The 14,537-nt window shown below is 42.0% G+C and overlaps 1 protein-coding gene across 2 annotated transcripts in view; it reads left to right on the forward strand.

Moving 5' to 3' along the window:
* Nucleotides 1–14,537, forward strand: part of STYK1 (serine/threonine/tyrosine kinase 1) — a 45,527-nt gene that overhangs the window by 8,737 nt on the left and 22,253 nt on the right. The window lies entirely within an intron of this gene.

Genomic DNA, 14,537 nt, shown 5'->3' on the forward strand with positions numbered 1-14,537 from the left:
CACTGACCACGGAATGGAGGCAAGCTGACTTCAAAACCAAAGTATGAGCTTACGTTATCTACAAACAGATGGGCAATAAAGATTTGATAGTATCAGCAAGGTTGCAGGTTGTGGGTTTATAGGTATTCAAAAACTATGTGAGATAAGTCACTCACCAAAAGGAGTTGAACGCTGGGCTAGAACTCTCTGTGCTAGATGGAGGTCCTTATAGTTTTACATGTGAGTTACGGGATTTAATGGTGGTATTAGGGACTGCTCCTTTGCACCTCTCATTTAAGCTCAATCAATAATATTTTGGGTGCCCAGGGAACAGTGTTCTCCATAGGTTTGATGTGCAGAGGCACTTATGGATAGGAACTTAGAGATGTGACTCTGGGTACCAGAGTCCTACCAAATTCAGGGCAATGTGAGGAATCAGATGAACTCAGGCCCGTCAAAGAAAATAAACTGGGTGCTGATGCTAAGAACTACAAAATGTGCTCTATAGTGTGTGCCTTTATCCAAACATGAGAAGGATCAGAAGTGGCCTTTTAGTATGCTATGGTACCATATGTAAATAGCATGTCTGGCCAGCCTCTAGGAGGCAAGTATTGTCCAACCTGTTCTAGAATGGACCTTCTCAGAGACAGAGCATTCTGTGACATTGCCAAATCATACACAAATTCCGGTTTAACCTTTAGAGGCCATGGAACTGTATGTCATCATCAACAACAAATGAGACTTGCACACTGAAAACTATAAAATATCATTGAAAAAATTAAAGAGGATCTAAGAAGACTTAATATCGTTAAGATGGTAGTACCCTCTCAATTGATCTGTACGGTCAATGTAATCTCTACCCCAATTTTTTTTTTTTTTTTACAGAAATGGCCAAGCTGATTCTAAAATGCACATCATAACATAAATGTCTTAAAATATCCAAAACAGTCAAAAAGAGATCAAAGATGGAGGAGTCATGTCTAATGATTTTAAAAACTAAGTTTTTTTTTTTTTAATTTTTAATGTTTATTTACTTTTGAGAGACAGAGCATGAACAGGGGAGGGGCAGAGAGAGAGGGAGACACAGAATCCCAAACAAGCTCCAGGCTCCGAGCTGTCAGCACAGAGCCCCACGCGGGGCTCGAGTTCGCGAACCGTGTGATCATGACTTGAGTCAGATGCTTAACTGACTGAGCCACCCAGGTGCCCCTAAAAACTCACTAAGTTTTAAAACTAAGTAATTAAAACTGTGTACTATTGGCATAAAGATAGACATATAGACCAATGGAACAGAATTGAGGGTCCTGAAATAAACTCATACCTATGGCCATTTGATTTTCTTTTTTATTAAAAAAAATTTTTTTTAATTATTTTTCTTTATTTTTGAGAGGCAGAGAGAGACACAGCGTGTGTGGGGGACGGGAAGAGAGAGAGGGAGACACAGAATCCAAAGCAGGTTCCAGGCTCTGAGCTATCAGCACAGAGCCTGATGCGGGGCCCGAACTCATGAACCATGAGATCATGACCAGAGCCAAAGTCAGACGCTCAACCGACTGAGCCACCCAGCCGCCCCGGCCATTTGACTTTCTATACAGTGCCAACACAATTCATTGTGCAGACGCACTGGATATTAACATGCAAAAGAATGAAATTGATTGCCTACTTCACAACATTTGCAGAAATTAACTCAAAATAGGTCAAAGATCTAAATGTAAGATCTAAAATCATTATTCAGCCATAAAAATGAATGAAGTACTGATTTATGCTACAACATGGATGGGATGGTTAATTTTTTAAAAAAAATTTTAATGTTTTTATTTATTTTTGAGAGAGAGAGAGAGAGAGAGAGAGAGAGCAAGCAGGGGAGGGGCAGAGAGAGAGGGAGACGCAGAATCTGAAGCAGGCTCCAGGCTCCGAGCTGTCAGCACAGAGCTGATGTGGGGCCTGAACTCATGAGCTGTGAGATCATGACCTGAGCCGAATCTGGATGCTTAACTGACTGAGCCAGCCAGGTGCCCCCAGGATGGTTAATTTTATGTGTCAGTTTGACTGGGCTGAGGAATGCCCAGATGATGAGGAAACATGATTTCTGGGTGCCTCTGTGAGGATGTTTCTGGAAAAGGTTAGCATTTGAATCAGTGGACTGAGTAAAGAAGATCTGCCCTCGCCAGTGTGGGTGGACATTATCCAACCTGCTGAGGGCTTGAGGAAAGTAAAAAGATGGAGGAAGGGTGAATTTTCTCTCTCTTGAGATGGGACACCCATCTTCTCCTGCCCTCCACCATCGGAACTCCTGGTTCTCCAGCCCTTGTGCTCTAGGACTTACGCCCATGGTCCCCCACTCTCAGGCCTTCAGCCTCACACTGAATTGTACTACCAGCGTTCCTGATTTTCCAGCTTGCAGACAGCAGGTTGGGGGACTTCTCGGCCTCTGTAATCTCATGAGCTAATTCCCATAATAAATGTCCTCCTATATATTTGTCTATATATCTACATCTTTATATCTTATTCGTTCAGTTTCTCTAGAGAACCCTGATGAATACAATGGCTGATCCTAAATGCATGCTAAGTGAAAGAAACCAGACACAAAGCTACAGATTGTATGATTCAATTCGTATGAAATGTTCAAAATAGGTAAATCCAAAGACAGAAAATAGGTGATTGCCAGGCGCTGGGGAGAGTGGGCATTGGGGAGTGACTACTATTGGTACAGATTTCTTGGAGAGGATGATGAAAATATTCTAAAATTAGATAGCAGTGATGGTTGTACGATTTTGTGACTATAAAAACCACTGATAATACACTTTAAAAAGGGTGAGATCTTGGGGCCCCTGGGTGGCTCAGTCGGTTAAGCGCCCGACTTCAGCTCAGGTCATGATCCTGCGGTTCGTGAGTTGGAACCCCACATCGGGCTCTGTGCTGGCAGCTCAGAGCTTGGAGCCTGCTTTGGATTCTGTGACTCCCCCTCTCTCTGCCCCTCCCCTGCTCACACTCTGTCTCTCTTTGTCTCTCAAAAATGAAATAAACGTGAAAACGAATGTTTTAAAAGGGTGAGTTCTCTGGTATGTGAATTATATCTCAGTCAAAAAAAAAAGCAATATTGAAGGTAATTCTAATTTTGAAAAAAAAAAAAGAAAAGAAAAAGGAAAGAAAAGGAAAGAAAAGAAAAGAAAAAAAAGGTTTTCAAGAATCTGCTAGGAAGATGATATAATGTCATAAAATAGATTCCAAAGCCATACAACCTGGGAGTTCCAAATCCCTGTTAATAGCTGAGTGGTCCGGAGCAAGTTACTTTACCTCTCTGTGACCCAGAGGTCATTGGTGCCATTGTAACTATATGCCTACTAGGCTGTAATGGGAAGCAAAAACCAGTATGAAGGAAGCTGTGCTGCATGTAAGTGACGGTTAAAGAGGGGCAGAGCAGGGCAGGGTCCAAAGCAGATTGCTTCATTGGTTTATTGTCTGAACTCTGCTCCAGGCTGACTCACGGAAAGACACTGGGTGTAGTGGAAAAGGAGGAAGAGATAATATGGATCCAAGATACCATATCTATATTTAACCTTTCCTGGCCCTGGAAAAGATCCAAAACTATGTTAGGAGAGACACATAGAGGAGGGCACCAGAGCAAGGGATGATGAAAAGTATTGGATAAATTTTTTGTTGCTCAGTTTAAATAAATATTAGACAGAAATGTTGAGGGTTTTCCTCTGGTTTCAGACAATAAACTTAAGATTTTGTTCTCTCGTCCTGTCTCTACTGGGACCTTGCTTCATCTTTCAATTCAAAATGAGATCAGACAGGGGCACTTGGGTGGCTCAGTCAGTTAAGTATCTGACTCTTGATTTCGGCTCAGGTCATGAGCTCATGGTTTGTGAGTTCAAGCCCCGCATTGGGCTCTGTGCAGAAAGCATGGAGCCTGCCTGGGATTCTCTCTCTGTCTCTCTCTGTCCCTCTCCTGCTCATGCACTCTCTCTCCCTCAAAATAAATAAATAACCATTTAACAACAACAAAAAATGATCAAACAAATCTTTAAAGTTCATGTCACTGCCACATTTTTATTCCCAGGACAGATCAAGAAGCTAGGACAGTGGCAGGTGTTTGTAGCAAGATTCACATTCCTTTGTTTTTTCAATTAATTAATTAATTAATCAATCAAAGTTTTATTTAATTGTAGTTAGTTAACATATTTGCAATATTGGTTTCAGGAGTAAAATTCAGTGATTCATCACTTAAATACAACACCCAGTGTTCATCATAACAAGAGCCCTCCCTAATACCCATCACCCATCTAGCCCATTCCCCTCCCACCTCCCTCCATTGACCCTCAGTTTGTTCTCTATCTTTAAGAGTCTCTTACCGTGTGTGTGTGTCTCTCTCTCTCTTTCCTCCTCCCATGTGTTCATCTGTTTTGTTTCCTAAACTCTACATATGAATGAAATCATATGGTATTTGTCTTTCTCTGATTTATTTCGCTTAGCATAATACATCTAGCTCCATCCACGCTCTTGCAAATGGCAAGATTTCATTCTTTTTGACCACATCCCTTTGTTTTAAACTGCTTTAAGATGTACTTCCCATTCATGACTTTTCTTTAGATCTCACTCTTTCTGTCAGCATACAGCAAAGAAGGACTATATTACATAGCCATTTTGAGGGAATGATAGAAAGATGTCACATTAGGGGCGCCTGGGTGGCGCAGTCGGTTGAGCGTCCGACTTCAGCCAGGTCACGATCTCGCAGTCCGGGAGTTCGAGCCCCGCGTCGGGCTCTGGGCTGATGGCTCAGAGCCTGGAGCCTGTTTCCGATTCTGTGTCTCCCTCTCTCTCTGCCCCCCCACCCCCCGTTCATGCTCTGTCTCTCTCTGTCCCAAAAATAAATAAACGTTGGAAAAAAAATTAAAAAAAAATAAAAAAAAAAAAAGAAAGGTGTCACATTTCTTAAAAAAAAATAGAGAAAACTCTGTTGTTGACCTTTCCTCTGGTTTTACACTTCTGAATTCTCTTCTTTATGTGAGTATATGTTGTATACCCTTGGTTTCATCATCGTTTTCCTTTCTTGGATTCTAAATAAATAATTATAATGCCTTGTATTTTTACTCTATATATTTCATGGTGTTTTACATACAAACCTCAGACCAAGACATGTTAATTAGCTTGCTTAAGGTCACACACAAGATGGTGCTAACCCAGTGTCATAACTGAGATCTCACGTCTCCTTTGCCTGTATTAGGAGAGGATTCTTTCTTTTCATTCTACATTTCTCCTAGAACTTTCCATTGAGAAATAATGTAGGTGAGGAAAATATAACCAATTCCAGGGCAGAAGGCAGCTGAAGCCAACGTGAAGATCAGTGCTGGGGCCTCATTATACTGGAGTCCATGCTAGTGTAGAAATAGTGTTATTTAAAGTTCATTTGATCACAGGGTTTTCTCCAACGGGCATCTCATATCTGCATTAATCTCTGGCTTCCTCAAAATCACTGGTATTGATATATGAGAGGAGAAAGAGTATGATTAGCAAATGATAGAGCAATAAGTAAGTAGAACTGGCTTGAAATTCTTTGAAATACCAAAGCCTTAACACCAGCTGAACAGATCTCCAAATCATTTACTATAGAAATGCTTTAATGGTGGGAAGCAAGGTACATCAGAAAAGAGGGCAGTGGACCTGTGGGGGCAGGGGAGAGGGAGAACATGATAATACGACCTTGGATTTCTGAATTCCATCAATTTCTTTTATTCTAAGACTTTAAAGTCTTGTCCTGTGTTTTATCGTATTTGTCTTGCCAGAATGTGTGATTAGGCAGTTCAAGGATTATGATCCATTACATCATGGATCAGGAATTAAAACCCAGAGATGTGATAAAACCTGCTCCAAATGATAAAGACAGAAAGGGAGAGAGAAGCAGAGATAATGTTAAGATACGGCTGCCAATTTAGAACTGTGTTAAACTAGATCCTGATGAATTTTATTTTTTATTTTTATTTATTTTTATTTATTTTTTTTAACGTTTATTTATTTTTGAGACAGAGAGAGACACAGCATGAGCGGGGGAGGGTCAGAGAGAGAGGGAGACACAGAATCGGAAGCAGGCTCCAGGCTCTGAGCCATCAGCCCAGAGCCTGACGCGGGGCTCGAACTCACGGACCGCGAGATCGTGACCTGAGCCAAAGCCGGACTCTCAACCGACTGAGCCACCCAGGCGCCCCAATCCTGATGAATTTTAAATCTGCTTATATCACTTTACCTATGAACCTAAGAAAAACCCCTTTATTAAAAACTTTCATGAACGTAAAATTGATATATTTATTCTATTGTGTAGCTGTATAAAAATTTGGCAGCCCTCTTTGCATTAGAGCTTTCCAGAGCCAACAGGATGTTTGTGTGTCTATGTATGTATGTATATGTATGTATGTATGCCTATATGTATCTACGTATCATCTATTGAGATCTAGTTTGAAGAATAGATCTGAGCCTGGATGGCTCAGTTGGCTAAGCATCCGACTCTTGATTTTGGCTCAGGTCATGATCTCACGGTTTGTGAGATTGAGCCCTGTGTTGGCCTCTGCACCGGCAGTGCAGGGTCTGCTTGGGATTCTCTCTCTCTCTCTCTCTCTCTCTCTCTGCCCCTCCACTGTTTGTTCTCTCTCTTTCAAAATAAATAAATAAACATTAACAAAAATCAAGAATCTGTGGATAGTTGGGAAGTCCAAAGTCTTCAAGGTAGACCAGCAGGCTGGAGACCCAGTGAAGTGATGCAGTTTAAGTCCAAAGACAGTGTGCTGGCATAATTTCCTCTTCTGGGGAGGTCAGTCCTTTTCTATTAAGACCTTCAACTGATTAGATGGGCCATACGCACATTATGGAGGGTAATGTGCTTTCTTCAAAGTTCCCTCATTTAATTGTTAATCTCATTTTAAAAATGCCTTCACAGAAATATCTAGAATAACGTTTGATCAATTATCTGGGTACCATGGCCTAGCCAAGTTGACACATAAAATTACCCATCACACACCTCTTCATGAAAATTTAATTTTATTTCTACTTTTAATTTTAATACAATTTGCATAATTGTATAATTATAATAGTAATTTAAAAATAATCATTATTATTTATTAATTATTATTAATAAATAATAATAACAATTATTATAATTATTAAATAAAATGATAATTTTTTTTTGCATGTTCAGAAACATCTTCCATTAAAAAAATCCTTTTATGGGGTGCCTGGTTGGCTCAGTCAGTGGAGCCTGCAACTCTTGGTCTCAGGGTTGTGAGTTTGAGCCCCATGTTGGGTGTAGAGATTACTTAAAAATAATACCTCTTAAAAAATCCTTTTATAATTGAGTCTTAGGAGAGAAATTACTGGGTCAAAATTATGAACGTCATTCAGACTCTTTTCTTACATTGCCAAATTCGTTTCCATAATGTAGAAATTTAGATTCCCTGTTAATGTGTAAGAGTGGGCTTTTTAAAATAGGGTTCTTCAGAACATCAGAATTCTCTTTCTTTTTTTTTCTTAAATGGAAATACAAAAATTTCACATCTTGGTTTTACTTGAATGTATATTATATAATTACTAGTTAAATTGAACATCTTTAATCTTAACATCACCCTTCTCCCATATTTGTTAAACACTTTTATTTGATGTATTGGTTTTCTTTTGATTTCACTGTTTTTTTTAATTTTTAATTTTTATTTTTTAATTTTAATTTTAATTTTTTTTGAGAGAGAGATAAAGAGAGAGAGAGCCTGTGTGAACAGGGAAGGGGGGCAGAGGAAGAGAGAGAGAGAATCCCAAGCAGGCTTCACACTCAGTGTGGAGGTTGACATGGGGCTCGATCCCATGATCCTGGGATCATAACCTGAGCCAAAATCAAGAGTCAGACGCTTAACCGACTGAGCTACCCAGGTGCCCCATGTTTTTCACCTTTCATGACCATTTATTTATTGTCATCTTATTAATTTTCTTACTATAGTTACTAAGTTATATAGAATTTCTGTTTTTATGCATTGATCCTTTCTTTGTGGTTTTACTTTTTCTGTTGGAAGGATTCTTCTATTTATTTATTTACTTGTTTATTTGTTTATTTACCTTATGCATTTGTATCTCTTTTGTTATTTATTATTTATTTTTATTTTTAAATTTACATCTAAGTTACTTAGCATTTAATGCAGTAATCATTTCAGGAGTAGATTCCAGTGATTCATCCCCTACGTGTAACATCCAGTGCTCATCCCAGCAATGGGATGGGCCCCTTGCTCATTTAGCCATCCTCCCATCCACAACCCCTCCAACAACCCTCAGTTTGCTCTCTATATTTAAGATATTTAAGAGTCTCGTATGTTTTGCCCCCTCCCTCTTTTTACATTATGTTTGCTTCCCTTTCCTTATGTTCATGTGTTTTGTATCTTAAATTCCACATACAAGTGAAGTCATATGATATTTGTCTTTCTGTAATTCCGGTTAGCATAATACCCTCTAGTTCCATCCACGTAGTTGCAAATGGCAAGATTTCATTCTTTTTGATTGCCGAGTAATATTCCATTGCATATATATACCACATCTTCTTTATCCATTCATCTGTCAGTGGACACTTGGGCTCTTTCCATATTTTGGCTATTGATAGTGTTGCTATAAACATGGGGGTGCATGTGTCACTTCAAAACAGCATACCTGTATCCCTTGGGTAGATACCTAGTAGTGCAATTGCTGGGTCAGAGGGTAGTTCTATTTTTAATTTTTTGAGAAAACTCCATACTGTCTTCCAGAGCGGCTGAACCAGTTTGCATTCTCACCAGCAGTGCAAAAGGGTTCCCGTTTCTTCACATCCTCGCCAACATCTGTTGTTGTCTGAGCTGTTAATTTTAGCCATTCTGACTGGCGTGAGTTGGTATGTTATTGTGGTTTTGATTTGTACAGGAATCTTTTCTTTTAATCTTACCTAGTCCTCACCAATCCCATATAACGTACAATGTTAGTTTTTGTTTCTTAAAACATATAATCATTTGTCCAACTAAAATTTATTTTTGCACAGGAATGAAGCAAGGATCTAAATTATTATTGCCAAGCGAGTAACCATAATATGCATATGATGCATAATCCACATAATGATAATCAATCTCAATAGTTCACAACCTGGCTGTAATTTAGTGTCTCCTGGGAAGGAGTCCCTTTTTTCAGTGCTGATAAGTGAAATCATACTTATGGGATACATAAACATCATAATTTCTTCTAAGGTAGGGAGTGAACCCCACATGGGCATTTTTTAGAAAGCTCCCTACAAGAGGCTAATGTGTAGCCAGGTTTGAGAATCTGCTTGATATTAAATCCCTAAATATGTCATTTATTTCTGGGATCTTTATGTGCTCTGTTAAGCTTACTCTCTATTTTTGAGTGTCACTGGGTAAGTTAGTGTGTGTGCTAGGCTTTGTAACATATTCAGGCCTAGAATATGCTTCTTGCCTCAAATCTTGTTTTGTTTTTGGAATGAGAGATTAATGCATGTTGGGATATCACTAGTTCTTATCCTCATCTTGCTGGAGCCCTAAGTTTGCAAAACAAAAACAAAAACAAAACAAAAACAACTGTAACAAGCCCTTATTGAACTTCTCCACTTACTTACACATCTTAGAAAAACTACCTAAACTTTCTCCCCATCCTCATTTTCTGTTTATTCTCTGAACTACCCCCCTCTCTAGCTCCGCTATTGCTTATTCTTTCTAGGACCATGAGTGATCTCCGTTCTGCCTCTATCCATTGGGCCACTTCTCTGAGAGAGTGATTTGAGATACACTAACTAGGTTTTGGAGGTAAATTCTAGGTAAAGGTCGACAGTTCGGTGATACATTCACATGTAGGTGAGAGTAAGCAACTTGGGTTTATAGTGTGGCGAGCAGAACAGTAGGGGCAAGAGGTCCAGGGGCACGTGGGTGGGCGTGAAGTAGAGTATGGATGGGGTGATGGCCATTATTCAGGTGCAAGGCCATCAGGGTATCTATCAGGAGGGGGATAGCTTTCCATTTGTAGTAGGACGTCAGTAACCAGACTATACTGTGCAGTTCTAATCTCATGAAAGAGGATTGATTTAGGCAGAGAGGACAGTGAGGGCCTATCCACTTGTGAGACATTCAGGATAGGACTCCAGACTTGAGAGTACTTGGGTACTCAGCATGAGTACCTGGACAACCTTACGAGAAATGAGCGACCTGTCTTCTCAAACTAAGGAGGGCGGCAAGAAGGATAGGGAGAAGGAGCCGAGACTATTGATCTCCTTACCGCCTCCATCCGGATTAGTTCAGGAATTTTACCCAAGACTGGGTAAAAATGTAGCCAGCAGATAGGTGGTGTCAATGGAAGCAGCTAGAAGGCGTTGAGACATTTAGGGACAGAAGGTGAATTAATTAACTAATCAATAATATACCACCATGTAGCATTCTATCTGTTTTATACCTTCGTTTACAGCATTGTGCTCTTGATCCGTCTTGTTTAAATCTCCCGTCCTCAACATGATTGTCAAATTCAGAGACCTCTTAGCAGGTGTAATACTTAGACTGTCCAATCGTACATAGTTGCCGTATGAAGTTTTAACACCCACGTTCCTTTATGATTAACTTCCTCTTCGCACACAGGATTACGTGGAGTTAGATCTACCAATATTATAAATATCTTGACAATAGGGGTTTTGTTTTGTTATCTGGAGTTATATACGCTTACCTGATTGGTACAGCTATGTGACTACCTCCCAACCTGGGAGACAGGTGAAGAAGGGAAGGGGGAGGAAGGGAAGCACTACTTTATATTGATTGTCAGTAATGGGCCCAGCACTATGCTAGGTACTATACGTAAATTATCCTGGAGAGCTTTCCACAGTCTCGGGAGAGAGACATCATTGTCTCCGCTGACAGATGGCCAAACGGAGGCTCAGAAGGTTAGAATGACTTATACACAGTCTGGAAGAATGTTGGACCTGAGATCCAAATAGAAGTCTGACTCCAAATCTCCTTCTCTTGCCACTTCCCCGGAGGAAAGTACAGGCAGGGCAGGGATAGGAAGGAAGCTTGTGAGCTTCTGGGGCTGCTGGGATATGGGTAGAAAGAGGCAGGTCTGCAGGACCTTCAGAATTTGAGAGGCAAGGTCGTCTCACTGGTTGAGGGGACTTGCTCATTGCCCTGCCCCCTTTTCTGGCGTGACTCATTCCTTGCGGCTGTCTGTGGTTCTTCACTGCCCTCAGGAGAGAAACAGGTGTCCCGCTCCCTGAACTAGGAAGGGAAGGCATGGCAAAGTCAGGTGTCGTGCCTCTGGACGCTTGATGGATCACCTATCAAACCGGAACTGACACCTCTGTTATCATAACACCAGCTCAGTGCTGATTCCATCTTTCCCAGCTTCCAGACTGCTCAGCTCTGAGGCACACGGAGCCACTCTTAAGGAGGGACTCCGCTGTTTGCTCCTTGCTGTGCAGAATGAGGTTCCCGGGGGCATCGTTTTCATCTCGCCAGGCGTTTGTGGTTGTGTACCTGGGATTACCTTCTCTGTGCAGGATCTTTACAGGGACCCGCCCTGTGTGACACAGCACTTCACACATTTCCTGCTTGTGACATCCCCTGTCCATTGTCTCTCTGCCTGCCCGGGTCCGGGACTCATTTATCAGAGTACGAGACAGCGTGTGTACGTGTGTGTGTGCGCGCGTGTGCGCGTATGTGTGTTCCCGCCATCTTTCGCAGAATGCCTGCCTTCTGTCCCTTTTCAGTGTGGCTCTCCAGAGGGCAATGTGCTAGAATGGGCGGGAAGAGTGGTAGAACAGGGTGGAGCGCCTCACTTACAGGGGAAACTGCTAAGACTTCTCAAGTTCCAGAAGTCCCCCCACTGCCCCTGAATGAAAAGTCTAGCAGAATGAATAGCAGAGAGAGGGACTGATCTTTGGAAATGCAATGTGACTGACCACAGCAGCGGCGAAGTGTTTGAGAGAAGCCCCAGGGAGGCGTCTCCTCTGGCGTGTCCAACGGGTAGGAGAAAGGAGACGCAGATAGAAAAGAGGCGATTCTGCGTTTAGAGGGGGGTGGTAGTTGTGTGTCCTTGGCTTTTCCCTTATTGAGAACCCTTTTTCGTGGCGCTTGGGTGCCTCACTCAGTTAAATGACTGACTTGGACTCAGGTCATCTTCTTCGGGTCAGTGGGTTCGAGCCCCACATCGGGCTCTGTGCTGACAGCTCAGAGCCTGGAGCCTGCTTCGGATTCTGTGTCTTCCTCTCTCTGCCCCTCCCCGACTCTTTCTCTCTCTCTCTCTCTCTCTCTCAAAAAAAGAAAAACACAATAAAAAAAAAAAAAAAAAAAAAGAGAGAACCCTTATTCTGGTCTGGGGAAATTGTTGATTGGTAATCTCGGGAAGAGAAAACAATCAGCGAGATAATGTCTAATTTGGGATATATCATTTCTGGGTTTTTGAGGTTTGCCTGTGGTAGATGGAGAATTATGGACTCGAGAACGTGAAAAACAGAATGATAATTATAATACACATAAAATGTATTGAATTTGGGTGACACCTCAAAGGACCTAAAATTAATCTCTGCAATCATATTAAAAACCTCATGGGGTGGGTAGTGTTACTGCGATTCTTACTTAGATGTTAAGGGGCCTGTCTGTCTTGCAATCACAGTACTCCTCTCCGAAGCAAATTTTTTGGGAGCTTCCAGGATACAAATTAGGCTTCTTCATCTCTACTGGGTCGTACACGTGTTTTAGGAATTTCTGCAGACACGTTAAAATAAGAAGGAAGACTGGGTCGCCTGGGTGGCTCAGTCAGGTGAGCAGCTGACTTCGGCTCAGGTCATGATCTCACATCGGCCCACATCGGGCTTGCTGCTGTCAGCTCAGAGCCCACTTCGGATACTCTGTCCCCCTCTTTCAGTCCCTCCCCCGCTTGCGCTCTCTCAAAACTAAATCAAACATTAAAAAAAAAAAAATAAGGAAGAAAAGCTGATAACACCCAGTCTCCTTATTACAAGACCTTTGTTTAAATAAGGTCGGGATTCCCAAGCACCATGGGAGCCTCTCTTCTAATGGTTTCAAAGTGCATTTCAAGCCCTGGGTCTCTAGGAAGGTGGGGGAGGGAGAGGGGGAGGATCAGAACAATCACAATCCTTCAGTATCTGAGGAGAACAGGAGGACAAGGGATTCCCTCTGGGTGACCTGCCCTTCTCTCTGCCTCATCCACCCTAGGAGATATCACCCGGCACAAGGCAAGTTGTCTACACTAGTCAAATCCTCTGGATCGAAAGAGGCTCACCTCTCCAGTGTGCCTTTGCCTGTACTCCTTGTCCTCTGGCAAGTGTGCTTCAGGAGAAAGGTGGGGCCTTGGGCGTTGCATGGTGCTCCCAATTCTCAGGCCAGTGCCCTGTCTCCTGGGAGTTCTAGCTCCTTCTGGACCTTCATGCTCACAGTGAGAGATCGCCAGTCCTGGAAACTAGACCCTTTCCCTCAAAAAGGGATTTAGGATGGAGATCAAATCCAGGAAAATGAACAGACAAAGAAAATGATCCAAGATTCCATAATCTGGGGAGTACTGGGGGAAGGTTTTTGATTCTACCTTTATCTTCTGAAGACAGACACGCAGTCATTGTCTGTGGCCCTCTAAGACCTTGGAGCACACACTTAACAGGCAGATTCTCCTCCCTTGTGCTTTCCAAATTCTGTTGCATTTGTTGGTGAAGTTTGGTTTCTGCATTACGGTTTCTATGATTCTTTCGGATTCGGACATAATTTCTTCTTCCATGTGAGTGACAAGTACAGATGTGCAGTAAAGTGGTTTAAGGAATATTGGGTTTGTAATTAAAAGACTGGGGCATGACACCTTGCTGTGGCATTTGCTTGCTGTTTTTTTTTTTTTTTTTTAAGCTGGGCTTATTCAGAATTGAATCTTTTTGAATGTTTTAATGTTTATTCATTTTTGAGAGAGACGGAGACAGAGTGTGCGCGGGGAAGGGGCCAAGAGAGAGGGAGACTCCAGGCTCTGAGAATCGGAAGCAGGCTCCAGCCTCTGAGCTGTCAGTCAGCACAGAGCCCAACGTGGGGCCCAAATTTGTGAACTGCGAGATTATGGCCTGAGCCAAAGTCAGACACTTAATCAGCTGAACCATCCAGGTGCCCCCCAAATTTAACCTTTTCGGACCTCAGTTTCCCCGTTGTGTGAAAGTGCCTAGCATCACACCTGGCACATTATAGTTGCTCGACATAGGTTTATTGGAGCTGAAAATAGGAAGGACGGCTTGCTGTTCAGAATGTTAAAGACTAATTTTGGAATCCTGTAGATAGATCTGAGCAATTCTTTTCGATCTCATTTCCAATTTAACACGTTCATTCCATTAAATGGTGTTTTGTTTTGTTTGTTTTGCTAGGACATCTCATGGATGAGGAAGAAGGGGGAGGGGAAGGGGGGGTGAGCTGGAAGGCAAACTGCCTCAGTCTGGGGGCTGCTACCTCTGTATGTTTTACTCTCCTCACCCAAAGCCTTTGGGTCCTCTGCCCCAAGGTCCATAGCTATTAGTAACTCCCTTA

Source organism: Herpailurus yagouaroundi, unplaced genomic scaffold (genome assembly GCF_014898765.1).
Source record: "Herpailurus yagouaroundi ecotype Mexico unplaced genomic scaffold, PumYag 166, whole genome shotgun sequence".
Taxonomy (NCBI): domain Eukaryota; kingdom Metazoa; phylum Chordata; class Mammalia; order Carnivora; family Felidae; genus Herpailurus; species Herpailurus yagouaroundi.